Below are 12,596 nucleotides of genomic sequence, written 5' to 3' on the forward strand. Positions count from 1 at the left end.
TCTATTTGTGAAACATTTCTCTGCTTTTATTAGAATTTGTTAAGTTGGAGTTGAGCTATTTGAATATTACGATTTTCTTTTGAACAATGCCATTAGAGCCTCCGGTTCTCAGAAAATTACAGTGTCATGATAATTATTCAACAAGGAGAAGGATTGCCTTGTTCTAATGAAGTCAACATGCCTCAATCTGTTTTGACTTCTGAGGAATGAAGTTGATCATAGTGAGACCTTGTTGGTATAATATGTAAAACTGTCTCTGCTTCTCCACTGGCATTGCCTCTCTGACTTCTGTACTCTGGTAGATGTGTTTAAAACCCAATCATTGGGATCCTTGCCCTCTGGCTAAGTGTTGTAGTTTTTATCGTTAACCATTGGCTTTTAGTTCCAGGGAAGTATTGTTCAGTTCCTAGTTTAGTGACTTTTTAGTGAGACAAAGCAGTATGTAATAACAAGTATTCATTTACTTAGTGTAATCTATTTGCTATAAAAACTAAACAACATGTCCGTTGCTAACACATTCAGTTTGTTACACTGTGATTATACAAGAAAGGACCTACGCCTTAACTCAAAAATCCTTTTACTATCTTATATAAACCTATCATATGGGATATTAGAAGTTGTGACTAAACAAATCAACTTCTTCTCCAACAATATTGCTCCGGATTTTAAATCACCTACAATTAACAGTTTAAATAATACTGAATACTGGTCTATTGAGGAAGAAATTAAGAAAAACTATAAGAACCCAACCAGCTTGATCCAGGACTTTAAATAACTGATGGGATTCATTCTGGACACTTGCTTTCCTTCTGGGAATCTGGAATATTGTCACACCCTATGGGGAAGATGCCTATGTGACTAGGGTGCATATCACCCTTGGCACTGAGTCTAATGGGACTCTGGGACTGGTAGATGGCATTTCACATGTGTTGTCAGAATTTGACAGTGGAATACTCGAGCACGTTCTGGTAACTCCACAGGGAGACAACTGTTGGAAGCTTGTGTCTGCTGTCGTCCACACTTTGTCACACGCACCTTTTCTCCTTGCTGATTGTCCTATGATACTTCCAGTCTCTTCAATCACAGGTAGGAGTAAATTATATGTTGAATCCTCTGAATTTCTCTAGTGAATAAGCCCACGTAGGTGTGGGTTCAGGAACCCCTAACAGAATGTCATTATGTGGCATTTTTATGATGCGGAATTGTATGTTCTACATGACTAGAGGCAGAGTGTGATTTTAAGCATACCTCTCTTGGAATTGCTTCTTCTTGATGCTTCTTCGGAAGATTCCTGGAGATCTGTTTGAACAAAGGTACGAACAGATAAATGAAACGATGATGTCAGAAAATAATGTGAAACAAAAAAACAAGGCAACTTACTCAAAAAAGAAAATGCAGAATCCTAATGATAGATAATATGCTCTACTGTATGAAAGTGCTTATAAAGGAAATGAAACATCACACTGGCAAATTTCTCCAACTAAGCAGGGTTTCATTGCTCTGTACAATAGATATGAATCCATCAAGTAACTGGGGTAGCGAGAGGAAAACAATAATTATCAAAGATAGTACAACAGTCTTCTATTGATTACAGACTTCTATTGGTTTGTTTCCAACATATTTTTTAATATCTCTGGACACTAAATCATGGCTCCCTTATGAAAGGAAGTTGTTGGCAGGACAAGGTTAAAAGTCAAAGAAACTGTATCCAAAATGTAAGCTGAGTTACCCATGGATATTCCAACAAAGTCAACATGAGTGGGGAAAAATTGGTCTTTCCTGTTCATGTTGCTCTTCCCTGCTCATCTGATGAAGACCTATTCTCAATATCCAATTCACACGCCAGTGCACACGCTGGAGACCTATGAATGAACCAGCTTAGATTACTCTCGCTCTGCTTACTTTTTAAGCTTAGTCATCATGAAATCATGTGAACTAGACCACTTTTCGTTCTCTACTTTATTTTGCTGCTGTCAACTGCCCAAGTCAAATGATTGGCTTTCAGAGGGGCAAAAATTACACCATTATTATTCCTTCATAAATTAAAAATTTCTAAGCAGAACAAATGAGAAAGACATAGGCTTGGAAAAACACAATCATCCTAAATGGAATAAATTGACCCTCCTGACTTGATTTCAGCATGGATGGGTGAGAGCTTCATCATGGCGTGAAGCTAGCCCAAGGAGACAAAGCTTCCTTTGTCTGCCACTCCACTATGTGGTTTCCATCAATCTGTCCTCTACATGAGTGCTCTGCAAACTAGGGCCCATGGGGTCTAATACACCCTGTCGTCTGGTTTTGTACATAAATTCTCACTGGAACACAGTCCTGCCTTTTCACCAACATATTGTCTATGACTGCTCTCACATTACAATGGCAGTCTTGAGGAGATATGACAGATCACATGACCTGAAATCAGGCCCTTTACAGAAAAAGCTTCCTGATCCCCCCTTCATATCAAAACCAGAGTGCCCCCAACAAATGTAATCTTATGGCATTTCCGCTCAATACTCTCCTATGAATCCCTTCAGTAAATATTGCTGACTCCCTATCTTAATCTTCCTTCTTGCTGGACACCCCCAGCTGTATGTGGACATTTACTGTTGTGATATACAAATGAGGTGGTATCTGCCCAGCTCCAAAAAGAGAAATGATTATACTAAGCTAATCACAGTACCTAGGTTACCACTAAGTGGTTTAAGAGTGAGCCTGTGATGTAGCCCAAGCCTATAAAATGTTAGCGGAAGTCAACTGCAAGCCTCTCAGTTTTCCTCATATTTAAAACAAACATATAGCTCAGCATCACCAATCAGGGAAATGCAAATGAAAGCCATAATGCAGGATGACCTCACTCCTTTCAGGATGGCTATCCTCAAGATATAAATAAATAAATCACAAGTGTTGGCCAAGATGTGGAGAAAAGAGAAAGCCTCAAGCTCTATTCGTGGGATTGTAAATTGCTACTGTCACTATGAAAAACAACATGGAGATGTCTCAGGAAATTATAAATAAACCTGCCATTCCACTTCTGGGCATTTCTTCAACAAAAGCAGGAACACAGATTTGAACAGATATCTCCACCCCTATGCTCACTGCAGCATTATTTACAACAACTAAGATATGGAAGCAATGGGTGTCCTTCGATAGGTATACAAAGAAGATGTAGCAAGTATATGGTATATCATGAAACATCACTCAGACATGAAGAAAATGAAATGTTGCCTTTTACAACAATATGAAAGGACCAAGAGGCTGTTATGCTAAGTCAAATAAGACAAAGACAAATATAGTATGTCTCGCTTACATTTGGAATCTAAAACAACAAAACAAATCAGAAACACACCCCAAAACGACAGGGAACAAACTCATGGTTGCCAGACGTTAGTGAGGTGAGGACACGCATGATATACAACATGATTAACACGTGAACCTTCCACTTATAACATATGTGAGCCACCCAGATGTACTGTACAGCACAGGAAATATGTCAGTATCATAATAACTTTGCACAGACATAGAGGGTGACTAGACTTAGTGTGGTGATCACATCCTAAAGTATGTAAATGTCTAACCACCATGTTGTAGACCTGAAAGTCATATATTGTGTGCCAACTATGCTTTTAACAAGATATTTCAAAGGAAAGGAGAAAGGCATAAGGAAAAGCAATCTTTCCAGTGTATAAAGATACACTGTCTTTTGAGAATATGATGCCACGGAGCCATCGCTAAGCAGCTGCCTAGGAAAGGACACGTTAACACTGACAACCATGCACCTGAAAGAGGACAACTAGGATCCCGATGACATCATGGAAAACCAAAACAATCCTGCTTACTATTGTTTTGGCCACACTTAATTAGGCCACCTATCCTCTGAAGCTAAGTGCATTCTATGTGACTGACAGCCCAAGGCCTACAGGGTAAGATCTCTTCCTTTCTGGTGTAGGAGACTTTCAAAAGCTTGCCTTCGCTACGTAGTCACCTCATTCCCAGCCATTCCCACAGGACACGCTGTGCACCAGCAAAACTGAACTGGGCATTCATGCCGCAAAGTTCTCCTGTACATCTGAGCCCTTGCCCTGCTGTGCGCGCTGCCAAACGGGTCCTCTCCATAGATGTTCCTCCTGCTAAACATCACCCTTCTGCCCCTTTACCTGGCAGACTTCTTCAGGCTCTGCATGTTTACTTTACATCCCACCTACACGTTTTATGTTTTAATTATAAATCTTCCTTTGAATTGATTTGTGAGGGAGACAGGAAGGGAGAAACAGAGAGAGAGAGAAACAGTGATTGCTTGTTCCAATTCCTTATGCATTCCTTGGTTGATTCTGGTATGTGCCCTGACCAGGGACAAAAACTCACAACTTTGGCATTTGGGGACAACCCTTTAACCAACTGACCTACCTGGTCAAGGCCTCCCCCATATTTTTTAAACTCTAATTCTAATCTTGGATTTAAAGTGTCTGGCCCATACTACACACCAATGAAAAGAATAAATAATGACAAGGGTAAGCTCCTAGTGCGTTCTGGCACCTAGTACGCACTGAAAAAAAGTATAAGAAATAATAAAAATGACAATGATAATAACAAGCTCTTGGAGGGCAGGGACTGGGTTATTAAATGTTTGAATTCTGCAACATTAGCATAACACCTAGTACCTAAAAGACACCTGAGAGTTAAATACCAAATCATTAAGAGGAGCAATAAATAACTGACTTTTGAGATTTTCTTGGAAAATTTTGCTTCGGAAAAACCCACAGAAGTAAACCAGGCACAGCTAGCTCTCTGATATTATGAGCACCTTCAAGGTCAAGCCTCTATTTCATCTTTATGTTTCCTATAATTTGCAAAAGCAACCTACACAAATTCTTGTTGAAGGTCTACTAAGTCCAAGGTGTCCTCATGCATTTCACGAGGCAGGCACAATGAACTCAGTGCCACAGCTGGGTGGCACACTGGCATTTTTGTTACAGTGAAATATTTCTCTACTTTTATTATAACTTGTTAACTCTGAGTTGAGCGATTTGAATATTTATTATGATTATCTTTTCACCACTGGCATTAGAGCCTCTGGTTCTCAGAAAATTACAGTGTCATGACAATTATTCAACAAGCAGAAGGATCGCCTTGTTCTAATGAAGTCAACATGCCCCTTTCTGTTTTGACTTCTGAGGAATGAAGTTGATCATAGTGAGACCTTTTTGGTATAATATGTAAAATAACCTCTGCTTCTCAACTGGCATTGCCTCTGACTTCTGTACTCTGGTAGATATGTTTAAAAACCAATCTAATTGGGATCCTTGCCCACTGGCTAAGTCTTGTCCTTTTTATCCTTAACCATTGGCTTTGAGTTCCAGGGAAGTATTGTTTACTTCCTAGATTAGTGACTTTTCAGTGAGACAAAGCAGTATGTAATAACAAGTATTCATTTACTTATTGTAATCCATTTGCTATAAAAACTAAACAAAATGTCCATTTTTGGCACGTTCAGTTTGTTACATTTGATTATACAGAAAAGGACCTATGTCTTAACTCAAAATCCTTTTACTTTTTTAAATAAACTTATCATATGGAATATTAGAAGTCGTGACTAAATAAATCAACTTCTTCAACAATATTGCTCCGGATTTTAAATCACCTACGATTAACTGTTTAAATAATACTGAATACTACTCTATTAAGGAAGAAATTGAGAAAAACCATAGGAACCCGAACAGCGTGATCCAGGACTTCAAACAACTAATGGGATTCAATCTGGACACTTGCTTTCCTTCTGGACATCTAGAATTTTGCCACACACTATGGGGAAGATGCCGATGTGACTAGGGTGCCATAACACTCTTGGCACTGAGTCTGACGGGACTCTAGGACTGGTAGATGGCATTTCACATGTGTTGTCAGAATTTGACAGTGGAATACTTGAGCACGTTCTGGTAACTCTAGAGGGAGAAGGCTGTTGTAGCCTTGTGCCTGGTGTCGTCCACACTTTGTCACACGCACCTTTTCTCCTTGCTGATTGTCCTATGATACTTCCACCCTAGTAAATCACAGGAAGGAGTAAAATTATATGTTGAGTCCTATGAATTTTTCTAGTGAATAGGCCCACCTAGGTGTGAGTTCAGGAACCCCTAACACAATGGCCTTTTGTGGCATTTTTTTGATGCGGAATGCTATGTTCCACATGATTAGAGGCAGAGGGTGATTTCAAGCATACCTCTCTTGGAATTGCTTCTTCTTGATGCTTCTTCTGAAGATTCCTGGAGATCTGTTTGAACAAAGGTACGAATGAAACGACGACAGAAAACAATGTGAAAGAAAAAAACAAGGCAAATTACTCAAAATAGAAAAGGCAGAATCCTAATGATAGATAATATGCTCTACTATATGAAAGTGCCTATAAAGGAAATGAAACATCACACTGGCAATTTTCTCCAACTAAGCAGGGTTTCATTGCTCTGTACAATAGATATGAATCCATCAAGTAACTGAGTTAGTGAGGAAAAAAAACAATAATTATCAAAGATAGTACAATAGGGTTCTATTGATTACAGACTTCTATTGGTTTGTTTCTAACATCTTTCTTAATATCTCAGGACACTAAAAACATGGCTCTCCTATGAAAGGCGGTTGTTGATAGGACAAGGTAAAAAGTCAAAGAAACTGTATCCAAAATGTAGGATGAGTTACCCATGGATATTCCAACAAACTCAACATGTGTGGGGAATAACTGGTCTTTCCTGTTGAACTGTTGCTCTTCCCTGTTCATGTGATAAAGTCCTATTCTCCATGTCAAATTCACAGCCCAGTGCACAACCTGAAGAAATTTGAATGAACCAGGTTACATTTCTCTCGCTCTACTAACTTTTGAAGCTTAATCGTCATGAAATCCTGGGAACTAGACATCTTTTCCTTCTCTGCTTTATTTTGCTACTGTCAACTGCCCAAGTCAAATGATTGGTTTTCACAGGGGCAAAAATTATACCATTATTATTCCCTCATAAATTAAAATTTTTTAAGCAGAACAAACGAGAAAGACATAGGCTTGGAAAAACACAATCATCTTAAATTGAGTAAATTGACCCTCCTCACTTGATTTCAGCATGGATGGGTGAAAGCTTCATCATAGCCTGATGCTAGTCCAAGGAGGCAAAGCTTCCTTTGTCTTTGACTCCCTTTATGTGGTTTCCTTCAATCTGTCCTGTACATGAGTGCTTTGCAAACTAGGGACTACGGGGAATAATACAACTTGTCATCTGGTTTTGTACATAAACTCTCACTGGAACACAATCCTCCCTTTTCCTTGACTGCTCTCACACTACAATGGCAGACTTGAGGAGATATGACAGGTGACATGACCTAAAATCAGCCCCTTCACAGAAAAGGCATCCTGATCACCTCTTCATATCAAAACCAGAGTGCCCCCAACAAATGTAATCTTATGACACATCTGCTCAGTCTGCTCCAATGAATCCCTGTAGTAAGTATGGCTGACTCCCTACCTTAGCCTTCTTTCTTGCTGTATGTGGACATTTACTGTCCTGATACACAAATGAGGTGGTATCTGCCCAGCTCCAAAAAGAGAAATGATTATACTAAGCTAATCACAGTACCTAGGTTACCACTAAGTGGTTTAGGAGTGAGCATGTGATGCAGCCCAAGCCTATAAAATGTTAGCGGAAGTCAATTGCAAGCCCCTCAGTTGTCCTTGTATTTAAAAGAAACATAGCTCAGCATCACCAATCAGGGAAATGCAAATGAAAGCCATAATGCAGTACCACCTCATGCCTCTCAGAAGAGCTGTCCTCAAGATAAATAAATAAATAAATAAATAATTAAATAAATAAATAAATAAATAAATAATTAAATAAATAACTAGTGTTGGCTACGATGTGGAGAAAAGAGAAAGCCTCCCACTCCACTTGTGGGATTGTAAATTGGTACAGTCACTATGAAAAACAACATGGAGATGCCTCAGAAAATTGGAAATAAAACGGCCATTCCACTTCTGGGCATTTGTTCAACAAAAGCAGGAACACAGATTTGAAAAGATATCTGCACCCCTATATGCAGTGCAACATTATTTCCAATAGCTAAGATATGAAAGCAATGTAGGTGTCCTTCGATAGGTAAAAAGAAGATTTAACAATATATGATATATAATGAAATATCAGCCAGACATGAAAAAAGGGAAATCTTGCCATTTACGACAACATGAAAGGACCAAGAAGCTGTTATGCTAAGTGAAAGAAGACAAAGACAAATATAGTATGTCTCACTTACATGTGGAAGCTAAAACAAACAAAACAAACAAAACAGAAAAACAACCCATAGCTACAGGGAATAAACTTATGCTTGTGAGTTGAGGAGACACATGAAAAAGAAGAAGATGAATAAGAAGTGAACCTTGCAGTTATATCATATGAGAGCACCCCGGATGCAGTGTACAGCACAGGGAATGTGTCAGTATCGTAGTAACTTTGCACAGACATAGAGGGTGACTAGACTTAGCCTGGGTCATCACATCCTAAAGTATGTAAATGTCAAACCACCATGCTGTACACCTGAAAGTCATATATTGTGTGCCAACTATACTTTTCACAAGAAATTTCAAAGGAAAGGAGAAAGGCATAAGGAAAAGCAGGCCTTCAAGCCTCTACACACTGTCATGTGAGAATATGATGCCTCGGAGCCCTCGCTACCTAGCTGGCCAGGAAAGGACCCATTAACACTGACAACCATGCACCTGAAAAGGGACAACTGGGATCCTGATGACATCACCGAAAACCAAAACAATCTGGGTTCCTATTGTTTTGGCCACAGTTAATTAGGCCACCTGTCCTCTGAAGCTAAGACCATTCTATGTGACTGACAGCCCAAGGCCTACAGGGTAAGATCTCTTCCTTTCTGGTGCAGGAGACTTTCATAAGCTTGCCTTTGCTAGATATTAATCTCATTCCCAACCATTCCCACAGGACACATTGTGCACCATCAAAACTGAACTGGGCATTCATGCCCCAAAGGTCTCTTGTACACCTAAGCCCTTGCGCTGCTGTTCCCACTGCCAAAGGGAACGTTCCTCCAGCTAAACATCACTCTTCTGCCCCTTTACCTGGCAAATTTCTTCACCTTTTGCATGCTTACATTACATCCCACCTACACTTTTTATGTTTTAATTATAAATCTTCCTCTGAATTGATTTGTGAGAGAGACAGGAAGGGAGAAAGAGAGAGAAACAGTGACTTCTTGTTCCACTTCCTGATGCATTCCTTGGTTGATTCTGGTATGTGCCCTGACCAAAGACCAAACCCACAACTTTGGCATTTGGGGAAAATGCCTTAACCAACTGACCTACCTGGCCAAGGCCTCAACCACATTTTTCAAACTCTAGTTCTTATCATGGCTTTAAAGTGTCTGGCACATACTACACACCAATGAAAAGAATAAATATTGACAAGGGTAAGCTGCTAGTGTGCTCTGGCACCTAAAATGTATTGAGTAAAGTATTGGAAATAATAAAAATGACAATGATAATAACAAGCTCTTGGAGGGCAGGGACAGAGTTTTTAAAATGTTTGAATTCTGCAACATCAGCATAACACCTAGCACCTAAATGACACCTGAGAGTTAAATAGCAAACCATTAAGAAGATCGATGATTAACTGAATTTTTAAATTTTCCTTGAAAATTCAGCTTCTAAAAAACACACAGATATAAATCAGGCACAGCTCTCTGATATTATGAGCACCTTCAAGGTCAAACTTCTGTTTCATCTTTATGTTTTCTATAATTTGAAAAACCAACTTACACAAGCTCTGGTTGAAGCTCTACTAAGTCCAAGGTGTCCTCATGCATTTCACGTGGCAGGCACAATGAACTCAGTGCCACAGCTGGGTAGCACACTGGCATTTTTGTTATTGCGAAACATTTCTCTACTTTTATTATAACTTGTTAACTCTGAGTTGAGCGATTTGAATATTTATTATGATTATCTTTTCACCAATGGCATTAGAGTCTCCGCTTCTCAGAAAATTACAGTGTCATGACAATTATTGAACAAGCAGAAGGATCGCCTTGTTCTAATGAAGTCAACATGCCCCATTCTGTTTTGACTTCTGAGGAATGAAGTTGATCATAGTGAGACCTTTTTGGTATAATATGTAAAATAATCTCTGCTTCTCAACTGGCATTGCCTCTGACTTCTGTACTACTGGTAGATGTTTAAAAACCAATCTCATTGAGATCCTTGCCCACTGGCTAAGTGTTGGCAGTCTTACCCTTAACAATTGGTTTCTGGTTCCAGGGAAGTACAGTTCAGTTCCTAGATTAGTGACTCTTCAGTGAGACAAAGCAGTATGTAATAACAAGTATTCCTTTACTTAGTTTAATCCATATGCTATAAAAACTAAACAAAAGATCCATTCTTAATAAGTTCAGTGTGCTATACTGTGATTATAGTGGAAACCTACTACCTCTTAACGTAAAATGCTTTTATTTTTTACATAAAGTTATCGTATGGGATATTAGAAGTCGTGACTAAATAAATTAACTTCTTGTCCAACAATATTCCTCTGGATTTTAAATAACCTACAATTAACTGTTCAAATAACACTGAATACTAGCCTATTAAGGAAGAAATTAAGAAAAACCGTAGGAGCCCATCCAGGTTGATCCAGGAGTTTGTATAACCAATGGGGTTCTTTCTGAACACTTGCTTTCCATCAGGCCATCTAGAACTTTTGGCACACACTATGGGGAAGATGCCGATGTGACTAGGATGCCATAAAACCCTTGGCACTGAGTCTAACGGGACTCTGGGACTGGTAGATGGCATTTCACATGTGTTGTCAGAATTTGACCGTGGAACACTTGAGCACATCCTGTTAACTCCACAGTGACAGGGCTCATGCAAGCTTGTGCCTGGTGTCTTCCACACTGTCACACGCACCTTTTCTCCTTCCTGATTGCCCTATGATCCTTCTACTCTAGTAAATTACAGGTAGAAGTAAAACTACAGGTTGAGTCCTATGAATTTTTCTAGTAAGCCCACCTAGGTGTGGGTCAGGACCCCTAGGAGAATGGTATTATGTGGCATTTCAGTGATGCCAGATGGTATGTTCCACATGATTAGAGGCAAAGGGTTACTTCAAGCATACCTCTCCTGGAACTGGGTCTTCTTATTGCTCCTTTTTTAGATTGCAGTAGACCTATTTGAATAAAGGAACGAAAAGATAAATGAAACGATGACCACAGAAAACAATGTGAAACAAACAACAATGCAAATTACTCAAAATAGAAAATGCAGAATCCTAACGATAGACAACACGCTCTACTGTATGAAAGTGATGAAAACGGAAATGAAACATCACACTGGCTGTTTTCTTGGACTAAGCAGTTTCATTCCTTTGTACAATAGATATGAATTAGTCAAGTAACTGGGGTAGTGAGAGAAAAACAATAATTCTCAAAGACAGTACGATAGGGTTTTAGTGATCACGGAGTTCTATTTGTTTGTCTCTAACATCTTTCTTAATACCTTATGACACTAAAAATATGGCTCTCCTGTGAAAGGTAGTTGTTCACAGGGCAAGGTAAAAAGTGAAAGAATCTATATCTAAAATGTAGGCTGTTACCCATGGATATTCCAACAACGTGAACATGCATGGGGAAAACTGCTCTTTCCTGTTGAACTGTTGCTCTTCCCTGCTCATCTGATAAAGTCCTATTCTCCATGTCCAATTCACATGCCAGTGCACAAGCTGGAGACCTATGAATGAGCCAGCTTAGATTTCTCTCCCCCTACTAACTTTTTACACTTAATCATCATGAAACCCTGTGAACTAGACGTCTTTTCCTTCTCTGCTTTATTTTGCTGCTGTCAACTGCCCAAGTCAAATGATTGGTTTTCACAGGGGCAAAAATAACGGCAACTATTATTATTCCATCATAAATTAAGACTTTTTAAGCAGAACAAACGAGAAAGACATACGCCTAGAAAAACACAATCCTTACTTGATTTCAGTATGGATGGGTCAAAGCTTCATCATGGCCTCATGCTAGTCCAAGGAGGCAAAGCTTCCTTTGTCTTCCACTCCCTTTATGTGGTTTCCTTCAATCTGTCCTCTTCACGCGGCCTTTGCAAACTAGGACCCATGGGATCTAATACAACCTGTCATCTGGTTTTGTACATAAACTCTCATTGAAACACAGTCGTGTCTTTTCACTGACATATTGTCTATGACTGCTCTCACACTACAATGGCAGACTTGAGGAGGTACGACAGGTGACACTGCCTAAAATCAGGCCCTTTATAGAAAAAGCTTGCTGATCCCTCCTTCATATCACAACCAGAGTGCCACCATCAAATATAATCTTGTGACACTTCTGCTCAGTACTCTCCAATGAATCTCTGCAGTAAATATCACTGACTCCCTGCCCTAGTTTTCCTTTTTGCTGGAGACCCCCAGCTGTATTTGGACATTTACTGTCCTGATACACAAATAAGGTGCTATCTGCCCAGCTCCAAAAAGAGAAATGATTATACTAAGCTAATCACAGTACCTTGCTTACCACTAAGTGCTTTAGGAGTTAGCCTGTGATGT

Source organism: Miniopterus natalensis, chromosome 1 (assembly GCF_054644295.1).
Source record: "Miniopterus natalensis isolate mMinNat1 chromosome 1, mMinNat1.hap1, whole genome shotgun sequence".
NCBI classification, from domain to species: domain Eukaryota; kingdom Metazoa; phylum Chordata; class Mammalia; order Chiroptera; family Miniopteridae; genus Miniopterus; species Miniopterus natalensis.